A 15,004-nucleotide genomic window follows, 5' to 3' on the forward strand; every position below is an offset into this window, starting at 1 on the left:
AATATAGGAGGAAAGGTTGGCGGAAAATGAAAAAAGAAGAGGAATGAAGAGGTAATGGCCCTTTAAGATAACTAAGTCTTACCAAAAGCCACCGTAACTTACACGGTAGATAGTGGCACAAGAATAAAGCAGTAAATTAGAATGGAGAATCCAGAAACACAGGAGAAACACTCAGAACACAGCAGCTACTTAACCCATGACAAACCTGCCAAAACAGAGAGGTCAAAGTGGCTGACTAGGAAATTAGGTTGGAATCCTATAAAAAAAAAAGCTACATCCCCAAATCACACTGTATCTAAAATACATTTTAGATCAAAGAAGAGATGTAAATGTAAAAAAATCGAGACTATCAAGTATTAGCAGAATATGCAGGAGGGTGGTTATACACATTAGGGTACATAAACCCATTCTCTAAGTAAGATACAAAATTAAGGAGTAATTAAAGCAAGCTTGATAGTTTTAACAATGTAAAAATTCCAAATTTTTACATTGCCAGAGATGTCTTTAAACAAATTCAAAGGACAAGTGGCATCTGAGAGAAAATATCCGCAATATATATAGAAAATGAGGAATAACCCTGTGTACCAAGAACACCTATAAATCAACAAGGAAAAGCTACACAAATCAAGAGAAAAACAGGCAAGGATGAAAAAGAGAATTAGAGAAATTCAAATTAGTAGTAAGCACAGGAGGAGCAGTTTGTTGTCATTCACAATTTTTACAAATACAAAATGAAATAAGCTATCACTTTACACCCACATGACTGAATGAAACACAAAGACTGATCATGTCCAGAGAGTGTCGATGTCCAGAGAGTGTCAGTGGGGACACCGCTGCCCCACACACTAGCATCATTTAGAATGGTCACCACCTGTCAAGAGAGCAATTTGGCAATATCTGTTGACACTCTGAATGCCCAAACCATTCAGCCCAGCAAGTCCACTTCTAGGAATCTATGCTACGAAAACAACCTCATGCAGATGCAAGGGTTTAATGTACGAGACTCCACCTGTCAGCATTCTCCGTGAGTGTGAAAAACGGAACAACCCAAAAGTTCAATAAGTAAACAGTCACATATTATGCAAGCGTCAGAATAACGCTGCTTGCGCAAAGGACAAGGGACCATCTCTAAGACACACAGCTGGTGAGCGGATCGAACTGCAAATCTTATTTACAATAGGATCCCACTTTGTTGAAAAATACTTTTAAAATATGTATGTATTTAAAAGACAAGTAAAATATGTCCACAGACAGAAAAGAAAATGGGAGGAATCGCCACCAAACTGTGAACAATGATTATCTTTGTGGGCACTGAATGGGGCAGTGGTGAAGTTAGGGGGAAGCTTTCATTTTCTATTCTACATGATGCATTTCTGTAAAGTTCTAATCTTTATAATTAGTACATTTGAATTTCATAATCAGAAACAGATATTTAAAGGATCTCAAGATCTATGTTATATATCTATCATATGTTAGGTGCCAGCCCCGCTGATGGAGCCAGGGTCCTTCTCAACTCCAAATTCCACTGCCAGAAAAATGGCACCTTTCTTCTCCAGAGATACAAGATAATTGCGAGAAGGCAAAATTTTTTAAAACAGAGACATCAAGCCAGGTACAGTGGCATGTACCTGTAGTCCCAGCTACTCAGGAGACCGAGGCAGGAGGATTGCCTGAGCCCAGGAGTTCAAGTCCAGCCTAGAGACAACATAGCAACACCTCCATCTCAAAATGCAAAACAAAAACTACAGATGGTAGATCTATTTAATGATTAGCTCTGGTGGGGAGCGCTGCCCCTCAAACCTTGACCTACCCAAGCAGCCTCTAGTTGTTAAAGACTTCTCAGTATTGGAGAATAAAACAAAATAGACAAGCACTTTAAAATTCACCAGAAGTTAGGCCGGGCACGGTGGCTCACGCCTGTAATCACAGCACTTTGGGAGGCTGAAGCAGGCAGATCATGAGATCAGGAGATCAAGACCATCCTGGCTAACACGGTGAAACCCCGTCTGTACTAAAAATACAAAAGTTAGCTGGGAGTGGTGGCGGGCGCCTGTAGTCCCAGCTACTCGGGAGGCTGAGGAAGGAGAATGGCGTGAACCCAGGAGGTGGAGCTTACAGTAAGCCGAGATTGTGCCACTGCACTCCAGCCTGGGTGACAGAGTGAGACTCCGTATCCAAAAAAAAAAAAATTCACCAGAAGTTCCCAAGGAATGTGCTTCCACACATAGAAAATAATCGAGTCTGTTTTTCTGAAAACTTGCTTTAAAGTCCAATTGTGGGGAATTGATGTAGATGGTTCCATTTTAACTTTTTCAGCCAGAGGAATTCTAAAAATTCTTCCTTCCAGCTCAACAGAGCAAATCCACCTACTGCTCTGCAAAAGGAGGACAAAAATCCTCCTGGGGCCACAGAATTCAGCAGCTTTTCCTTGGATTCCCAGGACAACCAGCAGCTGCGGGACACTAGGCCAAGCTTCAAAAGGCAGCCTGCCAGCCATCGGACTCCCAGGCACCTGTGGAGTCCTAGGTGGTGGAGGAACTGGGGGAGGGCTTGGTTTCAACCTATTTGCCAAATCACCAGCAAAACAAGACATGTTCAAAAGGAACAACTGCACATAAATAAGCCAGGGCTCTACTCCCCAGCCCCTCAGGTCACCGGCCCAGCCCCTCAGTGTGCTGGTGAGCAGGACAATCAGAAAAGGCCTCTCTTCCTGGAATAACTAACAGTCTCTCACCATCCCCACTCCCACTGCCCGGTGTGTCATGGGAAGTCTCTGAAATTCAGGTTTGGGAAATCAGTTGACATGAACTACAGCATAATATTAGATGTCTGATTAAAATCATCAAGATGATACAAAGGTCTAATCGCAGAGGTGCTCTCCACCCCCAACCCCCACATCAAATAGAGCTTTCTCTCCTTCAAATCAGACTTCTTTTTTTTTTTTTTTGAGAGAGAGAAGTTCTCGCTCTGTCACCCAGGGGAGGGCAGTGGCACCCTCACAACTCACTGCAGCCTCAACCTCCTGGGCTTAAGCGATCCTCCCACCTCAGCCTCCCAAGTAGCTAGGACCACACCCGTGAGCCACCACATCTGGCTAATTTTTCTATTTTTTTGTAGAGGTGAGATCTCAAACTCCTGGACTTAAGCGATCCTCCCTCCTCAGCCTCACAAAGTGCTGGGATTACAGCATGAACCACCGTGCCCAGCCTTCAAATCAGATTTCTAAGGAGCCTAACAAGCAGCAGGCCTTTCCAGTTACAGTGCATGGAAGTAACAAAGGCAGCCTCAGTCAGCATCCAGCGCAGTCCTAGCAGACAGGGATAATGAAGTGGACGTGGGCCTCACGGGAGGGAATACTGTCCCCCACCTCCACACCATGCTAGTGAGAAAAACAGACTGCCTGCAGCTCCAAAACATACAGCAACTTACCCATAAAACAGGGACCTCTGACGCTTCACATTATCAGGTAAGAAATGTTTCTTGCCCAGCAGCCCCCAGAGGATGAACAGCTCCCTCAACCTGAAAGGGGAAGAGGGCCCAAGCTGCAGGCGCCCTGGCCTATCGAGGCCGTGGACAGGAGGCACCCGAATGTCTCCCCAGACCCCACCCTGCTGCAGAGGCCTCTGCAGCCCATCACCCTGCAGCGCTGCTGTTCCCACTGCTTCTTGGAGAACAGGGGCAATTTAATCTACAAATCCTGTAAATCCTTGTTAAAAAAAAAAAAAAAAAAAAGAAGGGTAAAATAAAACGTCTGCACTAGCAAGGCTGGGACTTGGCATCAGCTGCCACCTCCTACAGAACCCAGTGGGGAGTGGGCTCCAGAGCCTCCTCGTGATGCTGGCAGTGCCTCGGCCAGACACCTGCCCCCGCCACCCTCCTGCGTCCTCACTGCATCCCTTCCCACCCCATGTCACATCTTCTGCTCATACCTCCCCACACCCTCCCCTCGCCTCTGGATGCACCCCTCAACACGCCCCTGACCGCGTCTTCCTCCCATGCTCTGAACTGTCCACTAGGGAAGCCAGCTGCAGAAATCACTCTCCTAGAATTCGCTTGGTAAAATATGTGTTGTTATTGGCCCATCTACTTTGCTCCCAACCCACAGCAAGGGCTCTCCAGGGCTACCAAGCCCCTAATGGTCAGGAATTCCCCCCAACCCCCATCTCCAGCTCTGACCTACACAAATTACATAATCCTGCTGCCAAAAACTGGGCCCTCCCTATGCCCAGGGTGCCACACTCCAGGCTGGCCCTTCTGCCTAGAGGGCTCTTCTGGCCTGGGCTCTGAAGGGGCAAACCCACCCACTCTTCTAGGATGGGGTCCATGATCCACCCCAACCTACCGTGGGGCTCTCACATCTTCCAGACTGTGCCTCTCTAGGAGGGCCTTGGACCCAGAGCCAGAATGGGGCTCTGATGCCATTGCACATTCTCCAGCAACCCCTTCCATGCCCTCCCTCCTGATCCCACCCAGCTCTAAACTGGGAACAAGAAAGCTGGAATATAGTAGCTGCTTGGAAAATACCTACTGAGTGCATGGGTGGATAAATGGACAGTGCTCCAGGCAAAGGGACTCGGGGGTAAGAAAAGTGAAGGGTACCTGCTCCCGGTTGTACCACTGCAGAGTCCCTGAGTGTCAAAGGACTGAGAGGTGAATGACGGGCAAGGTGAGACCTACCAGGTTAGTGTCCCGCACCCCTTTGTTTCCACTATTAGATTAAGCCACCCTATGTGACGGATAAAAGGAGCAACACATACAAGGAGTTAGGCCGGGGTTGCCAAAGTGAGGAGTGGGAATGCTGCCAGTCCGGGGTCCCCCACGGCAGCTCCCCAAATGAAGTCAAGACAAGTTGGAGATGAGGCTGCCTCTAGGTGTATCAAATCAACTGAAGTAGCACCAGTCCTCAGTGCTGATTAAGCACAGGCACGCCTGTGATCAAGAAGAAAACCATTACTTAATAAAATGCAATTAATTTAGAAGCTGAAAACTGGGAAAGCCCAAGGGAAAGACACAATCAGGAGTTCTTGGTCTGGAGGGGCTTCTGCTCTCAAAGCTTCCAACCCAACACAGCACAAAGACGTCTTCCCCAACAACCGCACATCCAACCTGCAAAACGATGACACGCTCCTCTCCAGGTACCTGAACCTTAGGACTCAAAGGGTAGAGAAAGTTCACAGGCAGAATCTTCACAATACATGCACAAAAGAAAGGCACTTCTAGTAGGAGCTGTGGGTCAGGAAAACCTCGATTTCACCCAATGCCATTCCCGAGACAATCAGCCATCAATGTGACCCACTCAGTCCTGCCTCAGGGGCTCAGAATCTAGCAGTCAGGCCAGGTGGGAAGTGCAGGGACCTGTGGCCAAAATCGGCCCATTCATCACTCAGCTGACAGCTTTCACGCGTACTAGCCAGAATCAGTTAGAGGCTGGAGGTAGTGCCAGGTGTCTGAAACCCAGCAGGCAGGTTGGTAAAACACTCACACATCCTAACCCTGGTGACTGCACTGACCGAGTGCTTTACTGTAGCAGAACAGTTGCACACATCTCATCTCCTCCATCCATAGTAACTCAGTGGCTGGTGAGGAATGGGACACAGACCTCCACGTGCCCTTCTCGGGATGAGTCAAGGCAAACTCTGAGCAGTGACGCTCTACAGCTGGCTCACACGTGGAGGCAGAGCCCGGATTCCCAGAGCTTCCAGTTCCTAACACACGCCTGGCCCCACTGCACCACACCCGTGACAGCTGCCACCAGCTCCAGATAATCCAGACAGATGCTAGAGCACATGGCTCACTTATTACACCAAGACTGAGAAACAGAAACTGTGTTTTAATTGCACAATGCACACACTTGCTTCCAGAGAGACCTGAGAAATCCATCATCCCTAAATGCATGCGGTTACTCAACTAGTGGCTTTACTATTTTTGAAACAATGGATTTTTCCAAGACAGTTGATAATCAAACCAACTGCGGGAAACCATAAACGATACTTGTTTATTAAATTAACAACACATACAACAGTTCAGAGGAATTCATATTTAGAGCTGCCTTGCTGGAGAATCAATTCCAGGAATGCCAAACCAACCAAATGAAAAAAAATTATATATATATATATCTCTCTCTCTCTCACACACACACACTCATGTGTCACTTAACGACAGGCATATATATATATATATATATATATCACACACTCATGCGTCACTTAATGACAGGGATGTATTCTGAGAAATTTATCATTAGGCAATTTCATCATTGTGAGAACATCATAGAACATACGTTATACAAAACTACTACAACACACTAGGTTATAGGGTACAGCCTACTGCTCCTAGGCTGCAAACCTAGGCAGCATGTTACTGTGCTGAAGGTGTGTATCTAAACATAGAAAAGGCACAAAGTTAAAATATGCTATAAAAGATAAAACATGGTGCCCCTGTCTAGGGCACTTTCCATGAATGGACCTTCCATGAATGGAAGTTGCTCGGGTGAGTCAGTCCGTACACTAGTGCAGACTTTATAGACATTGTATACCTAGGCTACATTTTTAAAAAATATATTTTTATTTTTTAAATATTTTATATATTTTTTTAAAATAAAGTAACTGCACTACAACTTTACAACAATGTCACTAGGCAATAGGAATTTTTGAGCCCCATGATATTCTTATGGGACCTCTGTCATATATGCTATCATTAACCAAAACAATGTCATGTGACGCATGACAGTACATATATATCTCAACTGAAAATCCTAAATGTCAATAGTGTTCTCCGACTCACTATTTACTAATAAGAGTTTCCTCAGAACTGTCTTTGCCTGAGAGTTTCACGACCAAGCGTCTCTCTGCACAGTTGATTCTAGGGACAAGAAGTGCTAAGAATCCATGTTGGCTTCAAGTGCAAAATGGAAAACACCTTAGTGTCCCAGCAACCATGTCAGCCACCTTCCTGGAGGGCAAGCTCCCAGACCCTTTTCCCATCGCTGTATAGGGCCCACGTCATCTGTGGCATTTCCACAACTCTCCGATGCCAGCCATCAGTCTCTCGGATTGTGTTGAAAATTAGCACCTTTACGTGCCCACCAGTGGTCATGAGTCCTAGTCATGCCCACCGTGTTAAAAACAAATCTGATACAAAATGGGCCCCAGCAGGAGACAGGGAGAAAACACGGACCTCACACTCTCTCCAGTTCAGACTCAAAGGCCAGCACTGCCCCATCACAGCCGAGTGCTCTTAGGCAACCCACAGCTCAGCTACCTGTCCCCAGCCTCCTCGTTGCAAAGTTAAGACAAGACCTGCCTTCTGGATTTGTCGGGAAATTATTTAAAATGATAAACAAAGAGGGATGGAACTCAACACACAGAATTGCCCGATGATGTGTGTTTCATTCCAGTGGTTTTGCCATCAAAACCATCTTTAAATGTTGGAGTGTTTCCGTTTCCAGACAACTAGAGATGAAAATATTTTCACAGTCACTCAATGCAGGTACCTCAACCACGTATTTTTTCTCTTAATTTTGATCCTTGAAACACAAAACAACAGATGCACCACCTTACATTAAAACAGCCCTTTAGAGTTTATGACAGGCCGCCTCTGCATTCTCTCACTAGGCCGTAGCTGTAACTCACAAACCTGACCCTTAAAACTCCCAGGACAAGAGAAGCCACACCATGGAGCTCTTGCTGTCATAAAATACCTCGCATCAGTTCAATATCGCATCTCGTCTGTGCCTCAAAACAACCACAGGCCAGAGGCCTCATGAGCGCGTTGCAGATGCTGAGAAAGACTCTCAAGCCAGAAGACTGGTCCTGGGCCCCAGGGATCAGTGGCAGGGCCAGGCTGGAACTGAGCTCCTGTTACTCCAAATCCCATCCTCTTTTCCCACCTCCCAGTCCCTTTCTCATAAAACCAAAGCATCTTCTCCAACCAGGCCAGGACACAGGCAGGAGAGAGTCAGGCAGGAGGAGGCTTCTGGAAGGGAAAGCAGAGTGGCTGAGAGCCCTGGGACAGAGTCTGACATTAGGTACAGGACAAGTTTGGAAAGATCCAGATGGAGCGGGAAGGGAATCTGGGCATGGGGGTGCCTCCTTCCAAAGTGCATCCACATCCGAGGTGACTGCAGGGAGACGCAGCGCTGACTTTGGCAGCAGGGACCACCTGGGTGCAGAGAACCCAAACAACTGAAAATCCAAAAAGGAATCTCAGTGCACAGTAAGAAAGCTCATTCTTTGGGCTGGTTACCTTCCCAAACACGTTCTCCTCTGGCCTATGTGAAACCGACGTTGCACAGTACAACTCTGCAGCTCTTTCCTGACTGCCCACTGAGTAAGGGTCTGTGCTACATTCTAGGAGGATCCAAAGGTGAACACAGCTGGGTTCCAGCTCTGGGACTCGGGAAAAGGAGGCACAGGGAGCAGGACATGTGCTGCAAGGAGACTACTGCTCCCGTGTTTCATTCACTCACTCATCCAACAACAGCACTAAGGCTCTGCTGTGTGCCAGGCACTTTTCTAGCTACTGGGGATCCAGAGGTGAACAAAGTCTTTTACAATTGAGTGGTAAGAGACTGACAATAAACAAACAAGTATATAAATAACACACTGAATGTTGAGTACTAAGGAGAAACACAAAGCAAGGTTAACAAGAGAAGGGGAAGTAACGCTAATTTATGTAGGGCTGTCAGGGAACCGGCAATAAGTGAGGGGCTGGCCAGGTGGGCATCTGGGGGTGGCTGATGCCAAGGGGGTGGGAACAGCAGGTGCAAAGGCCTGGAGGCAAGAGTGGCCTGGCAAATCCGAGGACCAAGGGATAAGACGAAAGAGCCTACATTCAGTTAGGATCTCCGGGATGGACATGGGCCAAGATGACAGGTGGGGATGGGGTGGGGACAACCCAGGGCAGATCTGGGCAATGAGCCTGTCTGCCTGGAGCCAGGAAAGCCTGGAGGGGCCATTCTTGGGAGCGAGCGGGGGAACTTGAGAAAAATCAGGCCGAGAAACATGGATGTGGAGGGAGCACTGGAAAGCCACTGAAGGCCTGGGCAATGGTGACACACCTGGCCTGGGCCAACTTGCAGACTCAGGGGTACCCCACAGCCCAACCTGGGAAACCTTACAGCCAGCACAGAGATCATAATGCACACAGCAATGGCACCCCACCAGTACGCAGGGTTCCACAGAGAGAGCCTGGCTGCATGATCTTGAGGTCACCTAACTCCTGGGCCTCCCTTGTGTGTCTGGACAGGGAGAGAGGGGAGGATTGGCTTCAGGAGAGGCGAGAAACGACAGTGCCCATGACAGCTGACTCAGCCTGTGCCAGCAGGCTGCTCTGAGACATGAGCTGGACCCAACCCAGGCGGTGGGCGGCAGGGGGGTGGGGAGGAACTCTGGGAAAGGAAGGAGCCAGAGAAGTCTCCCTGTGGGCGCTCGGGCCAACCACCACCCAAGGGAACAATGAGCACCCCCAGCCCCCGATGGGCACACAGGCTGCCTCCTGGTGAGCAACCATCTCAAACCTGACCTACATCCGGGAGGCCTGCCTGGTCACCAGTGACTACCTTACACCCTACCTGTGCCTCCACGTCCCCAGTGCTCACGGCCACCTGGCAAGGGTGAGGAACTGAGACTGCGTTGAGGACACACAGCCTGTGAGTGGTACAACCAGGGCTGCCGCCCAGGCCCAGAGCTCTCTCCGTTTCTCTAAGGACCAGGCTGCAAGGCAGGGCATGTGATCTCTGCCGAAGACATTCAAGCCACCCAGTGATGTGTGCTGGGCCTCGATCCCCACCGACCGCCAGTCCTTTCCTCCCCTGGACAGTAAAGGTTTCTCCAAGACTTCAGACCATGGTGTCACCTGAGGCCCTCACCTGTTAAGTCACCGGGGCAGGTATGCATGGCAGAGGACACGGAGGAGTGCCGGAGAGGAGCTGAGGCCTGGAGGGGGCCTCTGCAGCCAGGCTCAATCCCCACTCTCCCCACTCCAACAGCCCTCACTGCAGCCACCGCGGCCCAATCCAAACAAAGCCCAGCCTGATGCCAATCTCACCATCAACTGTTTTTCCTCTGACTTCCTCAGTTTTGTCTGGGAAAAATCAAGGTGTCTTATCCCATCTCTAAGCTTCCAGGGGTGTGATCAGTGTCTTTTACAATTACCTTTTACTTTTATCCAGCATTTCTTAGCTCGGTTGGCAAACTGGATATTTATGCACCTCCATTTCACAATCCATCTCCACCGATTATTCCTGTAAAACATTTTGATTTTTTTTTTTTAAAGGTTAGAGCTACTTAAGAAGGTTATGTAAACAAGTTAACCAGCAGGCCACAACTTGGGTCTGGGGTGTCAGAGAAAACATACAAGGTGCAAGAGAATGAGGAGCTGATGGTCACCAGCTTTACCTCCTTCCAGCACCCACTCCTGCTCACACACACTCACACCCCGTGGGACTCAGCCTGCAGCTTCTCCCAGCCCAAGAGCCAGACAGTGGGGACGGGCACAGACCGCACTTCCTAACAAATGAGAGGGAAGACTTGGTGCCCCATTGCTACTGCCATCACCCAGTCCCAGCCCAGAGAGGGAGCCCACTCCAAGGGCCCCCCTGCCAGTACTGCTAGAGCCCACCGAGGGCTGCCAGCACACAGCTACGAGCTCCAGCTTTATCTACTCACGCCCTGGACACTGCCCGGAGCCCCAGCACGTTCCACGTGTCCTTGTCACCCCAGCCCTCCTGCCCCGCGGATCCTAAGCTTAGGAGACCCTCTCCAGCCCAGGCTGTGGGGGAAGGCAGCCCCCACGGTCACCCAGGAATCAGCGCAGAGTGCAGGGCATCCTGGACTCCCCGGACTGGGAAACCCAGTTCCTGTCCCCCTGCGTAGTGGCCACACCTCTGGGAGGGGAGAAACCCCTGTCTCACCTCACTGGAGGGACCCTAACCCAGAGGCCTGAGAAAAAGCCACCGGCAGGCTCCTGGCACCTGCCAACCTGCACCTTAGGAAAACTTGTCCCACTTCAACCTGCAAAGCTCTCAGGTCATTACTTCTAAAACCACTGTCCTTTCTGAAACAGGAAGGAAAATAGAAAAACAAACAAAAACAAAAAGGCACAGAAGGTTGAAGACGCCAGAGGCAGTTTAGCCCAAAAACAAAGTGCCAGACACAAGATGCCAAGTTTGGGGCGCTTCATCCACCTCATGCCTGTTTAGGAGCTGACTGCACTCAACCACAGATTTACGTCTGGTGCCTGCCAGGTCGTTATCTGAAGAGATCTGAAAAAATAAGCCTTCCTTCTGCCAGTAAATACTAAGTTAAGACTAGCAGGCCCCTCTAAGGCTCTGCTCTCCACTGGGGTACCGCAGGACAGGCCCCTCAGCGGGCGTTCCCCGCACCCTCCCTCCGCGTCGGCCCGGAGAAAAGGAAGTTCGCCCCTCGCCTGGGCTTACCAAGGCCCGCCGCCCGACCCATGGAGCCCTGCTTGGGGACCGGGGGCCTCGATGTTCTCCTTCACCATCTGCGGCCAGATCTCCCTCCAGCAGCCTTGCCAGGCAGTGCCTGGCGTGGAGAAGGGGCCCTGCAGAGGCGCAGGTCCGCGCCGTGCCCCCAACCCGGCGCCTGCAGCCCAGGGGCAACAAGGTGTGGGGTTTTTGAGTTTTTCCCTCTGGGCCTTATTATACAGGGAAAGGGAAGGCGCGAAGATCCGGGCTCGAGTTCTCCCGGGGAAGTGAACCCAGAGGCGACCCCAAACTCAGTAGTTGCCGCCCGGCACGGGGACTTGATGCCGGCGCCAAGCCGGGCAGCGGAACGCACCAGCGGCCCGACCAGCCCGGCGAGACGCGAGGGGGCGGCCCCGCCAGACAGCGCCGCTTGCCGGCGCCGAGAGTGGCCCCTCGCCGCGGTGAGCCCCTCCCGGGATGCGAAAGCCATCGCCTAGTCCCCGCCGCACCCGCCCGCCCACCGTGGGAGGAGGATGGGCCGGTCCGAGAGGCGCAAGGCCGCCGGGCTGCACCCCTAGATCCCAGCGGCGGCCTCCCCGCAGCCCCGCCGAGTCCGGCGGGCAGCGCTCGGAAGCTCTTGGCCTGCAGCTTACGCGCCGGCCCCCACGCGTCCGGGTCCCCGCGGCGCCGCGGGCGGCCCAAGGCTGCAGCCGCCAGCGAGTCAGGCAGCCGAGGTTCCCCAGTTTACCTGGCCAGGGCGCGGGGCTGCCCCGGTCCGCCGCCGTCCTCGCCGCGCCGCTGCCGGCTCCCTCCGTGGGGCTGAGCTCCTGCAGAGCCCGCGCCTAGCCGCACACCTCGACTGCTAATTAGCCCGACAGCTGAATAGCGGCGGGAGCGTACCGCGAGCGGAGTACGGAAAGCCCGCAGGGCCGCGCTACATGGCGCACGCGCACTGAGCTGTATACCTAGGTAACAAACGTGCACGTTTTGCACGTGTATCCCAGAACTTAAAGCATGACAAAATATTTTTTTTTAAAAAACCTGATGCCATTATTAGGAACAATTTGAATAGATCAGTCACAACCTATATGCTGGCTTCTGGTGTCTCAATTTGTCCTGGGAAAACTGTTGTAAAGCAATATTATGTCACTCCTTATATACTTATCCATCTCCAATCTGGAAAGACAAGGCTTATATGTTTCCTTTTTAGTCCTCTAATTTCTCTTTATGACACAAATCCAGTTGGCAGTATTAAAGATGGGGCTGATTCTCCTTTACTTATCTGGAATATGCTACCATTCCAGATAAGTAATAGTAAAATGGCCATTTCCTCTTGCTAATCAAATGTCGTTTTTGAACACAAAAGCCACTGGATTTGGAGTATGAAACATAAACATAAAACATATCATACACTATCTGTGAGGTTTTCATAAATTCACATGATCCTTTTATATTTTTCTCTTATATAAAACGAAATACTTTACATTAAAAATTGAGATATTTAAATGAGAAAATGCTTGCCAATGTTATTAAAATATAAAAGTTTATTATTTATTCAAAGAAAATTGTCACTTTTGGTTTATGCTAAAAAATAACAGTAACAGTAGAAGCCTGCTTTAAAATATTTTAAGTGTGCAATATCATATTACTTCTCATTTACTCTTTGCGTTTCTAGAGAGCCAAATTTATTTTTTTCTCAATTCAGTTTAAAATCAGAGGGAACAAAATTTGAAACGTGACATAATATCAAGGTTAACATGCTAGCTATGTAATAACTGTAAAATTTGGCCACAAATGCATTTGCTTTGAGAAAAATGATCATGTGAAATTCCTAAATATTTGGGCCATATGGAAGATGATATCAGAAGAATAATATATTCTCTGTATGTCAAAGGAGGAGGATAATAAAAACCGTAGTTATTAGGTTAGTACAAAAACAATTACAGTATTCGCCATTGCCAAAAATGGCAATTGCTTTTGCACCAAGGTAGTAATAAAAGTATGGTTGAGTTTCTGTAGAATTCTGGCAAAGGATGAGCATCCTTAATCTGAAATCCAAAACTCTCCCAAATTCGAAATTTTTTGGGTGCCCATATGATACCTCAAGTACAAAATTCTACACCTGACCTCATGCAATGTATCATAGCCAAAGCACAGGTACACAACACATAGTTTATTCAGTGCTTTCAAGAGAAAATTAAAATTAACATGAGGCTACATGTAAATAAATTTTGTGTTTAGACTTGGGTCCCATCCCAAGATCTCTCATTATGTATATGCAAATACTCCAAAATTCAAAAAAATTCACAATTTTGGATTTTTCAGGTCCCAAGCATTTTGATTAAGAGATACTCAACCTGTCCCTGTTTGGAAGCAGTTCCCTCTAGATAGATTAAACTGGCCTAACAGAGACAAAAGGTAATATCTGTTGCTGGAGTTGAGAAAGAATAAATATTTACATACAAAAGTGAGGGCAAAAGAAGACTACAAAAACATTCTTATTGAAATTAAATAAAATTATGCCCTTTTCTCTGTGTAGCTCTTTGGCCAGTTTGAACAATGAATACCAAGAGCCAATGACTGAATTCTAATTATATATTTGGTGATTATGCTCAGATAGACTTGAAGAGAGAAATTTCATAAGCATCATTTTGGCATTTGATTTTCTAATAACAGACCATCTTCAAAATATTTTTATTCTTCATAATTCCCAGAATTTTTTTTTTTTGGTAAATCTTGCATATGACTCCAATGTGCAAGTTATTTGTAACACTACCAATAACTTTTCTATTCTTTTGGAGGAGAAAATATTCCATATATATATATGTATATATATACATACACACTACATATATAGTTTATATATTCCAATTCTGCCCTATTAATCTATAAATGTATGCATGAAGAAAATATGTAATTACTAGGACTGTAAACTATATTTATATCAGATAAAATAGATAAATAATTCTATTAGTTTTATTTTTCAAATATATCTGTGTATTAGGCCGTTTCCTTACAGCTGATAAAGACATACCTGAGACTGGACAATTTACAAAAGAAAGAGGTTTAGTTGGACTCACAGTTCCACGTGGCTGGGAAGGCCTCACAATCATGGCGAAAGGCAAGGAGGAGCAAGTCACATTTTACGTGGATGGCAGCAGACAAAGAGCTCATGCAGAGAAACCTCCAGTTGTAAAAACCATCAGATCTCGTTGATGAGATGAGAGCATGTGGGAATGTGGGAGTTACAATTCAAGGTGAGATTTGGGTGGAGACACAGCTAAATCGTATCAATCCATTTCCTGAAATTTGCTCTTTGATAAAAAGTTAAGAGTCAGATTATCTGAGTCAAAAAAAGATATAAACTGGCATTTTAGCTTAACTAATTATAAAAGTATAGGTTAATTTAAGAAAAGCTGAGGGTTTTAAAAGAATATTTAGTTTTATGCGTAGAAAAAAGGTAAAAAGTAAAAACCTGCTGCTCATTTGGGTATTAAAGGTATAAGTGTTAAGTATAAATGTTATATTTTCTAATTGGCTAGTAATTTATGTACTTTTATTTACATCTTTTTGTGT

General features: G+C 47.6%; 1 protein-coding gene across 8 annotated transcripts in view; it reads right to left on the bottom strand.

The window, feature by feature from the left end:
• The window catches only part of LOC134728421 (golgin subfamily A member 8B-like), a 58,553-nt gene extending 46,187 nt beyond the window's left edge, over window positions 1-12,366 (bottom strand). For 2 of the 8 annotated variants that reach the window (XM_063597060.1, XM_063597057.1), the window contains exons 1-2: window positions 12,177-12,366; window positions 10,155-10,243 (exon numbers count right to left, since the gene is read on the bottom strand). The gene's annotated coding sequence lies outside the window, so the exon portion shown is untranslated. Of the gene's footprint in view, window positions 1-3,429; window positions 3,520-10,154; window positions 10,244-12,176 lie in introns of all 8 variants that reach the window. The other 6 variants (XM_063597064.1, XM_063597063.1, XM_063597059.1 and 3 more) reach the window with 5 other exon arrangements.
• Between the last annotated feature and the right edge of the window lie 2,638 nt (window positions 12,367-15,004).

The sequence above is a fragment of the Pan paniscus genome, chromosome 16 (assembly GCF_029289425.2).
Source record: "Pan paniscus chromosome 16, NHGRI_mPanPan1-v2.0_pri, whole genome shotgun sequence".
NCBI lineage: Eukaryota > Metazoa > Chordata > Mammalia > Primates > Hominidae > Pan > Pan paniscus.